We start from the raw sequence: 17,778 nt of genomic DNA on the forward strand, positions 1-17,778 counted from the left end.
AATTTAGGAGAGTTTACAGAAATACACATAATAAACACATTAAGAAGAAATTAAACAGTAGAAAGTATGAGGGATGAGGATGGAAAAGACCATGAAAGTTAGTTGTTCATATACAGTTTATGTACAGTTAGTTGTTAGAGGTAGCACAAAAATTTGACTCTGCACTTCCTAAAACCACAGCAAAAAGGGAAATAGGCACTTTCCTGTGCCCATATCAAGAAAGCCAGAGAAACAGGTTTGTGCTGGAACTAAGACCCAAGGGACATTTCTCCACTGATTCTCATCAAATGCTCAATGTGGAGATACAGTGGAAATATCTTCAACAACATTCTTACACTAGCAGTTTTTATAGAACTGTTTCTTATAATGTCCCTCACTGCAAGCCAATGGCATACTGCCAAAGTGTAATTCAGTAAAAGCAGCTCTACACCGGGCCAGAGCGGTTCAGCCTAAGCCTGCTGCTTTTTTGATCATTTGGCTTGGTGTGCGGATACAATTTTGGGTATATAAAGGGATAGAAGTTGTTCGTATCTTTTAGGCAATCATCCATGAATATTATTTCTTACAACAGGACTCTTAAAAAGTATTGGACAGCAGACAGTGAACTTAAGCTTCTATTCATTGTCAACTCAAGAACAAAAGAGTTTGAACCTTGGGTTATGTAACACAGAAATCCTTTCCAAAGATGTTTAATCATAGAAGGAAAGTAACTGTCATCCTGGACTAATAGTGTAATCCATGGCTCAGCTCCAGCTGACCTGGAATTAGGACTGGGTTGCTAAAGTGAGTTCCCTGACCTGACAGCACGTGTCTTGCTGTGAACTCTAGGTTGAAGGTAGATGTATAAAGAGCCCTTACATTATACAAGTCAAGCTGTGAGCTGAGCATCTTTTGACATTAGCCCTTTTCCTTAGCAGCTGAAGCAATTGTGTGAAGCATAAACATAGATCCAACAGGCTGGTGTGTGTGTGGCATTCACCAAATAGCATGTAAACTAAAAGAGTGTAAATTTTACCACATATAAAACACACTTTCCACATATTTATGCAACATTGTACAATTTATAAAATAGATTTCCATCATTCCGACCCAGCATCTAATTTGAATTGCATAAAACTTTGAGCAGGACTGGTATGATTATCCCATAATACAGATGAGAAAACTAAAGGCTTGACCAAGTTGACATGGACATGGGGGAGGAGAGCAAGGGTCATAACCTGGGTCTTTTATTTTTTTCTTTCTTCCAAGATGTATCTGACTTATCCAAAAGAATAGTGAGTTGTAGGTTATGATAACTGTGCTCAGCAGCCACCAGGCTATATACTGCCAATTGGAAAAAATTCCATGCACTGTGGGGATGGAAGTCTCCCTGCAGTTTAACCCAGAAAAAAATATCCACTCCTTAGGCAGAAATGCTAAAGCCATGCACTTCCTATTTCCTGTGCTCCCTGGATGGTCCCAGGTACTCATGGGCCAGAGACCATCCAACGATTTGTTCTTTCGGTCTTCTATTTACTAAACATACAAAGTTTATTGCGTGTGTAGATGTGCATGTTCTCAGTATAATGTAAGATTAGTTCCAAAAACATTGTATAAACTTTAATCTTATCTGTTGATATTAAATGACGAGATCTTCCCAAAGGTACTTACTCACTATAGATGTAAGGATGAACTTGAACTCTGTATATTGTAATAATTGGTTTTCTGAGTACTCTACTTAAGTAAAAATAAACTCTTGCTGCCTCCTACCTACTTTTTCATTGAACATCCAAACAGCTAACTTGTATCTAGTTACTTTGGTGTGCAGCAGGGAATTTGTGGTTGTAGGCTGTTTTCTCTTGGTCCCCCCCCCAAAATACAAATAGGAAGTAAAATTCAGACATCGATGGCACAGTGCACTAATTATAAACTACTGTCCCAAAAGGCAGAATCTCCTCCCAATCAACAAGAGTTCTTACAACAAGAGAGCCACAGGCACTCAAAAAGGTGATCTCAAGATAGCACTAAATATCTCCAGTTTATTGCCCAAGAGGAGATGGCAGATCTTAATATGGCATACTGCCTGTTAACTTATAACATGTTGTGTATTTGCTGAAAAATGGAGACACTTTTGCTGCAGTTACTTGCCAAAGATACCCCAAAGTAACCCCTCCCCAAATCAATCAGGGTAAAACATTCCAGAACGTCTTTCCCTATTCTCTTCTCTGTTTGGGCACACACATTACCACACACCCCTTTCCAGTTGGCATCCAGTTGGTACATACTCTTCAAATGAGAGAATGTATCATCTCCTAAGTCTTTTTCAGTTCAAAACATTGAGAGTCTACAAGATGAAAGTAGGTACATCCCCAAAGAGCTTTCTTCTCTCCAACCTCCCAAGTTGTTAGAGATGGAGTTCATGTTAAGTCAGTGGAAACAAGACTCTGTGACATCCAAACCTGAGACTGGTTTGGAAAAAGCCATTAAATGGCTCTGCAGTAAAACTGGAAATTCACACAAGAAAGAAAGGAAGGTAGGAAGAGAGAAAGAGTGGAACCAGTTCCCCATCAACACACAGCTTCCCTCAGCCACCTGCATGGTTACTTCCTAACAGATCCCAGTTTGCTGCTGTGGGGATGATGTCTGACCCACCAGTGTAGCAGGCAAGGACTGTCCTTGTGTCTTTGTGACCTGCTGCTGTACTGTGGCCAGGGCATTAGGAAAACAGGGCCTTCTTAAGTCTTTAGGATTATAATTCATGCACTAAAGGAGCCTTTGCCTTTGTTATCTTTTTAACCTTTAAGTACAGTAAAGGGTGATTTGCTAAATGATCTTTTGTGCCTTGAAATAGTTAATGGAACATTTCTGAAAATATCTGGGTCCTGGAAAGTAGTTTCTGCTTTGAAAGATTCTAATTCAACTTACTCATCTTGCCTCTTTTTCAAAAATAGCTCACAGGACAACAGGCGTAGGCCTGTTCCGTAACAAACCACCATTTGTGCAGCAGGACTGGCTTCCCTTCCCAGATTTTGAGAGCATCTGAGGCCTGCTCTTGGGAAATGCAGATGTGATTTGGAGCACTCTAGCCCCTGAGCCGAAGTTAGGCACTTAACTGACTGAGCCACCCAGGTGCCCCTTTGTGCTTTTAATGTTAAGGAAAAATTCCATCAGGATCTTATTGTTGGCCTTTCAGTTAGAATGAAAGCCAGTCATCAGAAAGCTATAGATGAGGTCTGTGGATACCATGGCAGAAAATGGATTTGCATCTGTGGCCTGATCTGTGAGTGTGATTTTGACCACAGATGAGATTTCCACATCCATTGGCCAGGGTCAGGGCTGAACAATTTTTCATAGGTGCTGTGCCAGGTTTTCAGCTCTGTTCTTCAGGCTTGAGTCTGTGGGTGGCATTTTGAGTGAGCTTGATTCTCTCGGGGAGTAGGTGGAGCAGAGGGGATGATTATTCTGAAGTAGTGGGAGAAGACCAGTGATGACCTTATTTTTGACCTTGTGGTTGGATTAAAGAATCCCCATAGGGGCTTGCTGTTACAGTACCTTGGAGAGTTTCCACTTAAGTATATATGGCACTATGTCATTTTTAAAAATTGCTGCATAGTATTGTACAGCATGGCTGTGTGTGTGTGAAATGGATATAGGTATCTTTTCAAACATCCTTTCCTCATTCTGCCTGAAACAGCTTCCTTTTCAAAGTTACACTGGTTGGAAGTCTATCAATTATAAATTCAATATTGTCAATAAGCTCATCCTTTCAATTGTTAATACCCTTGGGAGAGTTGTGGCTAGTTGTTCTATTTTCACAATAAATTGTGAATCATAAAGACAAGTTGTTTCTTTCTAACACCTGGCTTACATACTCACCAGGAGAGGAAATGTTTGTTATAGAAGGAAGAGGTCATCAGAATCCAGGGGCATTGGAGAGGGCAGCAAGTGAGGAAATGCCACTAGCTGATAGGCACAGTGAGTTCACCGGGAGCTGGGGGACAGGTAGATGGCATTTGGGAGAAAGAAGAGCAATGCAGAGATGGGGACAGGAGGACTCCAAAGTGATGGGGACAGGAGGACTCCAAACTTCTCCCTATGTTGAAAGTGTAAAGCAGACCCTGGCTTGGGATGAAAGGTGTGTGATCTCCCAAGTGTTCCTTGGCCTGAAGGAAAGGGAGCAGTAATGGTGAGTGAGAATTTTCTAAGGACAGTCAGTTATTACAATTACTGATGTGCCTGCTCCTCTTCAAGTGTCCCTGGGACTCTGATTTTGTGGCAAAAGCTGGCTTCAGGGTCACATTAATGAGTTGGTAGCCCATCATTGCCAGGAATACCTCCCATTGTTTCTCCAGTGTTATCTCTATTTAGTCCATCCCTGTGACATACTGGCTCTTGGACATTGGCTGGCCACAAGTAGTTAATCAGTTCAGTAAGTTAAAGTTGAGGTTTACCACCTTCACTGGATGTATGCTTGGCATCTGGGGAGACCCACATACATATGTTTGAGTGAATCTCTTCATAAAAAGGCGGGTGGGGGCGCCTGGGTGACTCAGTCGGTTAAGCATCTGACTTTGGTTCAGGTCATGACCTCTTGGTTCATGAGTTTGAGTATCGCATTGGGTGAGCTCAAGCCCCACTTCAGGTGAGCATGAGCCCTACTTTGGATGATCCCCGCTTCTCTCTCTCTCCCTCCCCCTTTCCCTCCCTCCCTCCCCCTCTGCCTCTAGTGGGATTCTTTCTCTCTGCGCGTGTCTCTCTTTCCCTCCCTCTCTCTCTGTGTGGGATTCTCTCTAGTGGGATTCTCTCTCTCTGTGTGTCTCTCCCTCCCTCTCTTGCTCTGCACCCCCACACATGCACTCTCTCTCTCAAAAAAAAAAAAAAAAAGGTAGGTGGCTAATGCTAGCTCCTACTTGGAAGGCATGTGAGTGTGTGCAGTATTGATGGCGCCATGCTAATTAAGACTAATGGCCAAAAGAGCCATTGCTGATGACCCAATTAGGCAGATTTAGTTAGAGATTATACAGATAACTCTGGTTAAGACATCAATCTAGTTCAATTTTACAAGGCTTCCATTTAAAATGAGGTGGTATTTGACTATAATAAAATAGTGTAATAAGTAGTTTACTGTGTCTTGCCATTGTGGAAGCTGAGTGCTACTAACAGCCTTAAAAATTACCATTTTAGCTTGATTTGTTTCATGTCCCAATTATGTAGATGGCTTATTACCAAGTTCTTTTTGCTCGTTATCCCTCCTGTTGTCCAGCTGAGATTGTTTTACAGTTCCCTAGCCCCTTGACAAGAAGCTAGACATGAAGAAGGTGAAGCTCACATCTATCTGCCTAGCAGCAAATCTAGTAAAACATTTTGTGGGGAAGATACTGAAACTATTGGCTGAAAACAGACCTATGTGTTCCCGAATGGATTACATTTTCCTTTGATTCCCTTAGATCCCCAATGTTGGAAAGAGCTAACAATTGGCTGAACTGAATATTTCTTGGTAGGATAAAAAGTAAACTCAGCAGGATTCTGCTTTATATGGCATTAATATTGTTACATGTAAGGAAAAACAGTGATAAATCCAACAGGATTTTGAAGATTTTCAAATTACACATGATTTGTACAGTGATTACACTCATCAAAACAGTTTTTGCCTAATTCTGTAAATACTGTCAACAAAGTTTCTGAATTTTCTTAGAGTACATTATTTTTAAGAGCTATAAAAATAGTCATTTATAGTTGTATCTGAATCAATGGTGCTGAGATTGATAGTTCTCAAATATTGCATAAGAAAATACCACCGAGGGATTGCCCTATGGCTTAGAAGCCTTCAAACATTTCTTATGTTTTTGTTTTTTAATGTTTACTTTTGAGAGAGAGACAGAGCATGGGCAGGGAGGGACAGAGAGAGAGGGAGACACAGAATCCAAAGTAGGCTCCAGGCTCCGAGCCATCAGCACAGAGCCCAATGCAGGGCTGTGAGATCATGACCTGAGCTGAAGTCAGCGCTCAACTGACTGAGCCACCCAGGTGCCCCACTTCAAACATTTCTTAAATGGGGAGAGGGAAATCACAATATTATACCAGTAGAAATTTTATCATGAGGCTTAAACTGGATGCAGAAGTTTTTCTGCCTCTTGCCTTTAAGCACGGGTTTGGTGGGGAGGAGAAAGGGGGGGGAGTGAGAGGATCGAGAGAAGGAAAAAGGCTAGTAGAAGAGTATTCCAGCTTCTGCTAGTTTATTGCTTTCTCTAACGCTCCTAGTCACTGCCATATGATAAATGCCTCAGTGCACCCTTCAGTTTCTTGCCCTGATGCAAGAAAACACCAGCTAAAGAAGGACATATGTTACCCCCCTTGGAAAAAGAAATAACAAATAATTAAGACCACAGCTCAGAGGGACCCACATTTATTGGCAATAAAAGGCAGCTGTGCTGACAACTCTACCAATTAATCTGCCAAAAGCGAGCTTGTCACTGTGTTAGAAAACAGCACTGGAAACATCCAGGGATCTATATAAAGCTTGGACAGCAGTCTTAAAGAACATGGGCAGCAGTGTGGCACCCCACCCTTCAGCAGATGAAGTAGAGTTCTCCATTCTTGCCCAACAAAACTCCTCACCACGTGGAGAGCCCCTGAAGCCTCAGTGAGGAGTGCAGCTGGCCCCTTTCAGAGGTTCTGTGCCCCTGGAAGGTACCAATAGGAACAATAACTTTTTGGAAGTTACATTTTTTGTGGACCTTGAGCTCTTTCAGGTGTTTCACTAAATCTTCACAATTATGCTACTAGGCAAGTATTAGCATCGTAGTGGCCACAGGTGAGGAAACTGAGGCACAGAGCTTCCAAATTCAGGTCTCCCTGGCTTCGATATTCATTATTTTCCCATAACAACATATGTTTCCAGATAAAGCAGCAAGAAATGTGTGTTCTGGGCCTGGCTTCCATGAATTTATGGTGTGACTTTGGGCAAGTCGTTTAACTTCTCTGGGCCTCGGCTCTGTAGCTAAGAAGTGAAAGGTTATTCTTGTAAAACTAAACATACTCTTACCATACAATCCAGCGATCATACTCTTTGGCATTTACTCAAAGGAGATGGAAACTTATGTCTACACAAAAACCTGTGCACAGATGTTTATAGCAGCTTTATTCATAATTGCCAAAACTTGTAAGCCACCAAGATGTCCTTCAGTAGGTGAATGGATAAACCATAATGCATCCAGATTATGGAATATAATTTAGCATTAGAAATAAAGAAGCTATCAGGCCATGACAATGCATGGAGGAGACATAAATGCATATTACTAAGTGAAGGAAGCCAGTCTGAAAAGGCTACATACTGTATAATTCCAACTGTGTGACATTCTGGAAAAGGCAAAACTATGGAGACAGTAAAAATGTCAGTGATTGTCAGGCGTAATGGGGAGGGAGGGATGAATACATGGAGCACAGAATTTTTTAGGGCAATGAATCTACTGTGTGTGATGCTGTAATGGTGAATACACATTATTATACATTTATCTAAACCCGCAAGATGTGCAACATCAGGAATGAACTCTAATGTGAACTGTGGACTTTGGGTGATCATGATGTGTCCATGTAGGTGTGTCACCTATAACAAATGTGCCACTCTGATGGGGGATGTGGATAATGGGGGAGACTGTGCAAGTGGGTAGGCAGGAAGTACATGGGAAATCTCTGTACCTTCCCCTCAATTTTGCTGCAAACCTAAAACTGCCTTAAAAATAGTCTTTTTTTTAAATTTTTAAATGGGAGGATAGAAATTCTAAGGTCTCTTACCAAAGTGCTTCTCCAGCTTTAATGAGCCAAAGGAATCACTTAAGGATCTTGTTAAAATGTGGATTGATTCAGTAGGTCTGGGGGGAGGCCTGACGTTCTGCTTCTGAGAAGCTTCCATCCAGGTGATGCTATTGCTGCTGGTGCACAGATAGCACTTTGAGTGTGGAGGTCTTTTATTTTTTAATTTTTTTTAACTTTTATTCATTTTTGAGAGAGAGAGACAGAGCATGAGCAGGGAAGGGGCAGAGAGAGGGAGACAGACACAGAATCCGAAGCAGGCTCCAGGCTCTGAGCTGTCAGCACAGAGCCTGACGCGGGGCTTGAACTCATGAACTGTGAGATCATGACCTGAGCCGAAGTCGGATGCTCAACCGACTGAGCCACGCAGGCGCCCCGAGTGTGGAGGTCTTAATAGCATTATCCTCCTGAGACTCGAAGATGGCAGCAGGCATGTCTTAGTCTTCCCATCATTGCTGTATGCTCACGTTTGGTTAGATGCCTTGCATGTAATAACGTTAGACATGTTGGATCTAGTTAGTACAGAAAAGTGGCTCAAAGGGACATAGATGGATGGGAGTTTGTAACTTTAGCTGCTCAGTGATTCTGTAGTCCTCTAAAGGTTCCATTCCTCCAGGACCAAACCAAGACTGTCCTTATTCCCATCCCCACCCACAGTAGGTTTCCTATTAATCCTTTCTCCCAGGTGGGCATACCCACCCTAACTCTATCCTCAGTTCACTCTGACTGACTTGATCCAAAATGAGATGACCTTAAAGTACATCTTAATCGTAGATGACATTAGGAAACACCTACCCTTCCAGAGATTTTGTTTTGCATGTTAAATCACATCCTCCCCCACATGCATTGTTACATATAAAGTTTCTTCCTCCAGTCCAACACCGCTCTTTGCTCTGGTAATCAATACCTGCACCTTATTAGCTGTCTATGGTAGTACCATGCATTTTTCCTTGTTCAGTGGAAGTGACTACTCTTAGGAATGGTTGCAGAAACCAGAAGTCAGCTTTTCATTATCTCTATGGGGAAACATATTCATAATCTCAGGACAACAGTATGGCATGAATTCAAAATTTCTTTTCTTTTTTAAAAAAATCCCATTATAAACTACTTGTTTAGAGTTAGGTTTAATTAGAGTACTTTACAAATAAGGGCTTACTGTGTTGAACCTATAAAGAAGTAGATGCTATTTTTTTAACCTGATCTTTTCTTATAATGCCCAGAAGGATAACACTATGTATTTTTGTATGACTATCAAGGGACAGAGGCAGCTCCAAACATTTGACCTAGATAAACAGATTACCATTCACTTCATCTGAAAATATAGGGATAATTAACTTGGACAGCCATATAAACAGCAGGGAGCTCCTCCAGAGTGTCTGCCTTCTCAAATCAGATAGCTCCTGGAGAGCTGCTGCAGAGAGGGCATTCAGCGTAGCTGCCTTTCACTGCTGTATTTTGAATTGTTCTAATGAACTGTATGGTATTGTGGAAAGAGCTCTGGGGCATTTTAGTCTTCTTGGGTTTGTTCCTACATCCCAGCCCACTCATGTTTACCCATTAGGTAAGGGTTATTAATGGATTTGTTTTCCTGAGTTAAACGAAATTTTTTTCTTCATCATGTAAAGTTGATAACTTAGTCCATTACTAGCATCAAGCCCCGGAAATCACAGAGCTGCACCAGACCTGAAAAGCTGTCCAGTCTGATCCCCCATCTGATGCCTGATTTCCCATTATAGAATCTCTGGCCTCTGGGACCTCACACCAGTCTGCGCTCATTCACATCCAGCTGTGGGTTGTGAGTTCCCTCAGGGCCTCTTCATCTTTGAAGAGTTCTCCTTCTAAGAAAGTTCTTCCTGAGGTTGAACTGAAATCATTTCCCTCTAGTTTCCATCCTTTGATAGTCATGCAGGGAGAACAAAACAATTTTTTTCCTACACTTGACAGGGATCCAGGTATTTTATTTTTATTTATTTTTTTTTTCATTAAAAATTTTTTTTTAATTTTTCCTGAAGTTTGAAATATACATTTATAACTGACCCATCTCTGTTTTCACATAACACTTTTTATTTTATTTTATTTTAAATTTATATCCAAATTAGCATATAGTGCAACAATGATTTCAGGAGTAGATTCCTTAGTGCCCCTTCCCCATTTAGCCCATCCCCCCTCCCTCACCCCTTCCAGTAACCCTCTGTTTGTTCTCCATATTTATGAGTCTCTTATGTTTTGTTCCCCTCCCTGTTTTTATATTATTTTTGTTTCCCTTCCCTTATGTTCATCTGTTTTGTCTCTTAAAGTCCTCTATGAGTGAAGTCATATGATATTTGTCTTTCTCTGACTAATTTCACTTAGCAAAATACCCTCCAGTTCTATCCACATAGTTGCAAATGGCAAGATTTCATTCTTTTTGATTGCCGAGTAATACTCCATTATATATATATATATATATATATATATATATATATATACACACACACACACACACACACACACACACACACACCACATCTTCTTTATCCATTCATCCATTGATGGACGTTTGGGGTCTTTCCATACTTTGGCTATTGTCGATAGTGCTGCTATAAACATTAGGGTGCATGTGTCCCTTCGAAACAGCACACCTGTATCCCTTGGAGTAATACCTAGTAGTGCAATTGCTGGGTCGTAGGGTAGTTCTATTTTTAGTTTTTTGAAGAGCCTCCATACCGTTTTCCAGAGTGGCTGCACCAGCTTGCATTCCCACAAGCAGTGCGAAAGAGATGCTCTTTCTCCACATCCTCGCCAACATCTGTTGTTGCCTGAGTTGTTAATGTTAGCCATTCTGACAGGTGTGAGGTGGTATCTCAGTTTGTTATTTCCCTGATGATGAGTGATGTGGAGCATTTTTTCATGTGTCGGTTGGCCATCTAGATGTCTTCTTTGGAGAAGATATATTCATGTCTTTTGCTCATTTCTTCACTGGATTATGTTTTTTGGGTGTTGAGTTTGATAAGTTCTTTATAGATTTTGGATCCTAACGCTTTATCTGATATGTCGTTTGCAAATATCTTCTCCCATTCTGTCGGTTGCCTTTTAGTTTTGCTGATTGTTTCCTTTGCTGTGCAGAAGCTTTTTTATTTTGATGAGGTCCCAGTAGTTCATATTTGCTTTTGTTTACCTTGCCTCCTGAGACGTGTTGAGTAAGAAGCTGCTGCGGCTAAGATCAAAGAGGTTTTTGCCTGCTTTCTCCTCGAGGATTTTGATGGCTTCCTGTCTTACATTTAGGTCTTTCATCCATTTTGAGTTTATTTTTGTGCATGGTGTAAGAAGGTGGTCCAGGTTCGTTCTCTTGCATGTCGCTGCCCAGTTTTCCGAGCATTACTTGCTGAAGAGACTGTCTTTATTCCATGGATATTCTTTCCTGCTTTGTCAAAGATTAGTTGACCATATGTTTGTGGGTCCATTTCTGGGTTCTCTATTCTGTTCCATTGATCTGAGTGTCTGTTCTTGTGCCAGTACCATACTGTCTTGATGATTACAGCTTTGTAGTATAGCTTGAAGTCCAGAATTATGATGCCTCCTGCTTTGGTTTTCTTTTTCAAGATTGCTTTGGCTATTTGGGATCTTTTCTGGTTCCCTACAAATTTTAGGATTATTTGTTCTAGTTCTGTGAATAATGCTGGTGTTATTTTGATAGGGATTGCACTGAATATGTAGATTGCTTTGGGTAGTATCGACTCCACATATGTTAAGTATCGATTATACACCCCCTGAGTATATTCTCCTCATCTCCATGTCCCTTGCCAGTTGTCCTTCTGTCGCTATCCTGGTCATTCTCATTTGAACAGGCTCCCAACTCTCTCCAATCTTCCTCAAGTTTGTGGACCAGAACTGGTACCATCCTCTGGGTTCAAGTGGGACCAGCATTCTAGAGCAGTGGTTCTTGACCGTGACTGTGCATTGGAATCACCTGGACTTTACTGACCTGGGTTCAAGATTTGTACAGACTTCTGGGGTATATCATGCAACTGAGGCTGAGAACCACTACTGTAGAGTCTTTACTGATCAAAGGCATTCCTGGGTGCATGGGCTGAGTGTGGAAAAGGGATGGGGAGGGTGGTTAGCGTGGAGGAGAAGCTATAACCTGTTGTTGAATTGGTAGGTTTCTCCTTAAGATGGAACTAAGGTTACTTGGTTTTTAGGTTTTAATCTTGAATTATGTTGCATTAATACAAAATCAATATAATCATAACTTAAGTTTCACGGCTGAGCTAGGTAAGCTCATGTTTTCATGTTCCACATTTTATCATGTTTCTGGCAGGTATTTTGTTTTGCTATGGGATGTTATGACAAGGCATTTTGGGAGTTGGGATATGGGGACATACAGTCTCCCTCCTGAGGTATCACTCCCCTCCATACCTCTATCACACTACATATTACACATTAGCTACACCAGATCCCTAACTTATATTGAATTTGCTACTCACCTAAACTTCTAGTCTTTTTTCCCTCATGCTACTACTAAGCCATTACCCCATCTTATATTTAGGCAGATGCTTTTTTTTATTAATTAAAAAATTCACCTTTAATACTGATAAAGGCTAGGTAGGAAGATGTGGCTTAGGTGTACCACAGCAATGAGCTTCCCAATCCTGGACTCTAGAATTAGCTGGACTTTCCCACAGGGAATACTAGAAAACCACAGACTTCTTATGTGGGGACTGTCTTGTAAAACGTACTGCGTGGAGGCACAGACCATAAAGTGTGTTCTCTGTCTTCAGGCAGACACCCCCAAAAGGGAATTACATTTTACAAGGAAAGAAGAGGTAACTATGATGCATTGGCCCAATATGTACCACATTTTCCATATTCATTGTAAATGCATGATTTCACTTAATCTGTACAATAATTTTGTGATGTGCATGTAATTATGCCCACATTACAGAGAAGAAAGCTAGTGCTCAGAGGGGCAGAGTGCTAATAAGTGGAGTGTCAGGAGGGAAATGTGTGTCATGCCCTTTCCACCCCACCATACTGCTAAGGTAAGGGAGGCACTTCATCTGTATTGAATTTCATTATATTGGGTTCACTCCAGAATTCCAGGCTGTCAGTCTTTCTGGGTCCTATTTCTGCATGGCGTACATTTGCTAGGTTACAAAAACCTGCTCCACTGTGATGAAATGCAGAACACTTAGGAGATACTCTACCTTCCTTGGAGCAACTTGCTGTATAAAGTAGTAAGTCAGACTACACACTTGTGAAACTAATTGATCCTATATTCTTGACTCTGCATGAAAAGTAGAAGAGGGGATTTTTTTTTTTCATCAGTGTGTCTGAATGATTTATACAGGTAGTTCCTAACTTGGAACAGGCAAAATAATTTGTAAGGCAGCTGTTTGATCATTTAAAGATACATTTCTCTCTAGAAGTAATGTTTTACCTTCTGATCATCTGCAATGCCTGTTTAACCCACTGTGTACCTGGTATGTATAGTGAAAATACTATTCCAACTCCACCATGAATATATTATGGATTATTATAGCAGTGTATTCCTAATTCTTAGTAAAGCTCCTGTCTCCCCTGTGGTGGCAGTAGCAGTTTTTAGATCTCTAGAAGATCACAGACCTGGTATGCTTGTTTAACGTGCCCAAATAATGAGTTCTTGACATTTGTAAATCCAGCAGTTTCTTTCCTGATGAGAGGTGAGCACATCTACAAACTACCAACTACACCCAGTTTCAGAAGTGCAGAATATTCCAGATTTAGATACCCCTTTCTTCTCCTGTCAGTTTCATGCCAGACTTCTTGAAAATTGAGGTTTTGGAGCAGAATTATATCTCTGTACAATGAACTATTTCAAAAATTCCTTTGTACATAAATACCCACTTCTGTACTTTTCTACACTTTTCTGCACATGCTTTGGAATGCAAGGGGTCCCTTCCTGCACTTACCTGACTTTCTCGGAGTCTGGCTCCACTGCCTTTGACATTTACAAAAGTCTCAAGTGCTTACCTCAGCATCTTTGACATTCTGTGGTTCTTGGGAAAAGGCTAGTTAAAATGGATGGAAATAATAAATGACTCTTTATATAGAGCCAGTAGCCAGGGGCCGTTTGCCCAGGAGGCTGGAAGGGGGGGACCAGGAGTGAGACTCTGCACAAGACCCTGTACCCCCTCTGTCTGCTCTCACTCACTTTGATTTACAACCTCCCTACCCCCCACGTGCAAACATTTATACTCTGAGTTGAAGGCTAAGGACTGTGGATAGGTAATACTTCTAAGCATTTGAAGCCATTCATTTCCAGGTTTCAAACTTGATTTCTGATAGACCACTCACTCTGTTCATCACATCACATCTGTCCCAACCTTGGGGCCCTGGTCAAAAACTTCTAACCAGTGTCCTAACTAGAACCCACAATCCTAGAGATGCCGGAGGTGATGACAGTGTGTGTGTGTGTGTGTGTGTGTGTGTGTGTGTGTGTGTGTGTGTAATTAAATATGTATACATGTAGAATTCAAACAAATGATATCTGAATATTCTGAATATGTTTGGGGCACTGCCTGTGTGCCCACTGGTTGCAAAAAGATGGAAAGATACAGCTCTAGTCTCTATTACGGTAAAAGATAATTAGTAGAATGGAAACACATTCAAGTTCTGTGGGCATCCAGGAGAGGGAACGCCTTAGAAGTCAGGATTCACAGAAGAGCTGGAGTTTTAGATGGGTTATAGCGGATGAGTAAAATTTGGGCAGGAAGGCAAGCAAGCAGGAGAAAGTGTTCGAAGCAGAGGGAAAATCATGAGACAGTGTAATGTGTTCTGGAAGGTGCAAGTCCTCTGAAGTCTGAGCTGAGAATGCGGGAAGAAGACAAGAAGTGTTAGGCAGAGGTCTCTTCGTGATGGCCTTTGGTGCCATGCGGTGGAGTTTACGTTTTACGCTGTAGGCAGTGGGAAGCTACTGAAAAATTTCAGGCAGGGGAAGAGAGACATGGCCAGACGTGTTGGGCATCAAAGCTGAGGCATGTATGCTAAAAATAATTCAAATCAGAGGGAAGTAGAATTCTTTCTTCATCACTGGAAAAAAAAATAATAAAATAAAGCTCTTACCTCAGCTTTGGGTAGAAGTCTTTGCTTTTTCCTCCGGAAATACAGCTCCATCTTCTCCTTTGTGGTTTCTGGGCTAGTGCTTTCTTAATCTGGTCTTGCAAGCAAAGCTACCAGATGGCTCCTGTCCCTTCTGCCGTCCTGGGCATGCCCGCCTGTCAGGGTTGATGGATGGACTCCTCCCTTGTATTTCTGACCTTTGCATTGCCACCTTTCCAACTGTGTGACTCCAGACTCTCTCGATCTAACCGTCATGCATGGAGATTCATGAGCCCCCTTGGGAGCAGACCACTTGTCTTAAATCACTTGTCAGAGGCACTGAGAGGCTGCTACTTAGTGGAACATTAAAAACAGTTTTAGTATTTTGAACCTTGACCTGTATCCAGTGTGATCACTCTGAAATTGAGTCTCTCTCTCCTGCTCTTTATTCCTTTTATTTCTTCCTTTTATCCTCCAATTTTCCTTTTTTGCTTTAACAGAATTTTTAGGCTGCATGGACCTGGGCTGGGAGTAAGTGACCTGTTCTAACTTTTTCTCCTAGTGAAGATCTAGTTTGTGATAAAAGAGTGAACAGTCCATCCAGCTCTGGCCTACCAGAAGGAATCCTGGGCTGGTGGGGGCATGTTGTTGGAAACCATCCTTCACATTTCTACCTTGCCCCACTCCATCCTCAGTCACAAGCACTCGGGGTTCTTTCTGGTGGTCCAGATGTAAGGTTCTTGAGGGCACTGTTGGAAAGAAAGAAATAGAGCTGCTAAGAATCAAAGAGACTGCCATGGAGAACTGGCTCTAGGGAAAGAAGGAAAAGAAAGGTGAGAATGGAGAAGGTAGCGATCTACTAGGAGTGAGAAGGAGAAGGGAAAATAGATTGGGAAGAAAAACACTGTGTCAGAAGAGTCCTGAAAGGACAAAACAGGGGCACCTGAGTCATCTGACTCTTAATTTTGGCTCAGGTCCTGATCATTATAGTTTGTGAGTTCGAGCCTCACATTGGGCTCTGTGCTGATAGTATGGGGCCTGCTTGGGATCTGTCTCCCTCCCTCCCTTCCTCCCTCTCTCTCTGCACCCCCCCTACTCTGTCTCTCAAAATAAGTAAATAAATAAATAAGACAAAACAAACTGTGGTTCTGTATCTCCTTTAGCACTTACAGTCTTTCCCTGCTGAGTAGTGACAGACTGCTGCATGGAAGGAGCCTAGTTATCTACAACTATGACAGTAATTGCAAAGACTTCGATTGTAAGTTTCTGGAGGCTGGGCACTGGGTGCTGTTTGCTTCTTTCTTTCTCCCTCCCTAGCCATCCCCTTCGGGACTTGATGTGGGTCTGCCTGCTGAAGGACCTGTGGCAATCACATCTGAGTTTTTTCATTCACAAAGCAATACACTTGGGGTTTTTACGCAATTTGACAGGAATGGAAGAATTTTCTCCAAGCCCTGGCACCTGTCCTCACAGCTCCTTTCCCAAAACAGTGGAGCAACTTAAAATAGCCATTCATCGTCTACTTTTATAACAGTTCTTGTTTTTAATTCACAACTGGGGCACGCAGTCCATCTTCTGATGTACCATTGAGCTCTGTGTGGCCAGGTGACCATGGAGCAGGGCGCCCTCCAGGCAAAGTTTCAGGCAGTGAGAGCTGCATGTCAACAGTGGAAAGTGTGTTGGCTGCTCTGGGATATTCCACCCACAAGTAATTGCCGTGGTATTTTTAAAACATCTCTGTCAGGATATAGGTAGGGCTGATGCTCAGCAGGGGAGCACCATGGTATATTCCGTCTGATTGATCAGTGCCCATGCCAAAGCATTTATTAAATATTTGGACAATCACCCCTAGATATGGGGTTGGGGCTGACGTGCACAATCACATATTTTCCTTTTGGTTGAACTGGTATTTGGGATATGGGATGTTTTAATGTCTGAATTAAACCTCAGTCCTCTCAGCGGGGAAGGATGTAGCCCCCCCCCCCAACCCCACTTTTTGCCAGGCTAGAGCCCAAGAGTAGGGCTTAAAGGTGCCCAATTAAGGGTGCTCCTTGAATCTTCTTTCCGCGTGCTGCTCATTGGCTTCCCTATCTTTCTTTGAAAGGCAAATGCTCCAAGTTCAGGCTCTGAATAGACAGATGATTAAAGGCTTTTGAAGTCAAAAATAGGTCTTCAAAGCTGCCAGCAGTGGCCAAGGATTCCCTCCACTATAGCATGGGTCCAAAAACCCAGCCCAGCACACATCTCCCAAATGCTTTAGGAAGCTCATTTCCTTTGTGCAACAAGACCTGTGTTGTCTGTGAGCCTCAGACTTGGATGCTGGGGAGCAAGCATTGCTGGAGGAGGGAGGGAGGTGACTTCTGTGCTGACTGATCCAGTACTGGAATAGTACAGTCCAGCCAGGGGATCCAAGTTTGCTGGGGGTCCATTTCTAGTTCATATAGGTTCTTTATGAGTGTGGGCCACCAGCCCTGCTGATGGGCATCAGATCCCTTGGGCTCACTTGTGCTGAGTGCATCATGTGCTGGTTGTTCTCCCGCCATCTGGAAATCATTAGCATTGAAATGGTTTCAGCCGCTGTGTACTTGGTGTGTCACAGGAGGCGCAGCCCAGCACAGCCCCAGTTCTAGGAACCAGGAGCCTTTTGCTTCCTGTAGGATTTCCAGTTTAAAACCCAGTGAAGCCCTAGCCTCCAGGCCATCATCAGGTCCCCTTCTATCTCTTCCCTTTTCTCTCCTTTTGGAGCCCAAGAGTAACGACATTTGCAGGGAGATTCTGACATCTATCCTTCTGTCATTTCTTGCCTACCTTGTAGGTTTGAAGGGGTGGGGTGTGCAGGTAAGTCACTCTTTAAAAAGCCCCCAGGAGAGGATTTGCATTTTACATCCTCTGCTATGTGCGTTTTGCAAAGTGGAATGTCTCAAACGA

General features: G+C 42.3%; 1 protein-coding gene and 1 long non-coding RNA gene across 3 annotated transcripts in view; one reads left to right on the plus strand and one right to left on the minus strand.

The window, feature by feature from the left end:
* Positions 1–17,778, plus strand: part of COLEC12 (collectin subfamily member 12) — a 194,998-nt gene that overhangs the window by 110,658 nt on the left and 66,562 nt on the right. The window lies entirely within an intron of this gene.
* LOC109248566 (uncharacterized) overlaps positions 3,090–17,778 on the minus strand; it is a 35,092-nt gene continuing 20,403 nt past the window's right edge. Inside the window, exons 2-3 of the long non-coding RNA XR_002072118.2 lie at positions 14,875–15,599; positions 3,090–3,441 (exon numbers count right to left, since the gene is read on the minus strand). This is a non-coding gene — a long non-coding RNA (uncharacterized LOC109248566). The remainder of the gene's footprint in view (positions 3,442–14,874; positions 15,600–17,778) is intronic.

The sequence above is a fragment of the Panthera pardus genome, unplaced genomic scaffold (assembly GCF_024362965.1).
Source record: "Panthera pardus isolate Hobbes unplaced genomic scaffold, ASM2436296v1 HiC_scaffold_15, whole genome shotgun sequence".
Lineage (NCBI taxonomy): Eukaryota > Metazoa > Chordata > Mammalia > Carnivora > Felidae > Panthera > Panthera pardus.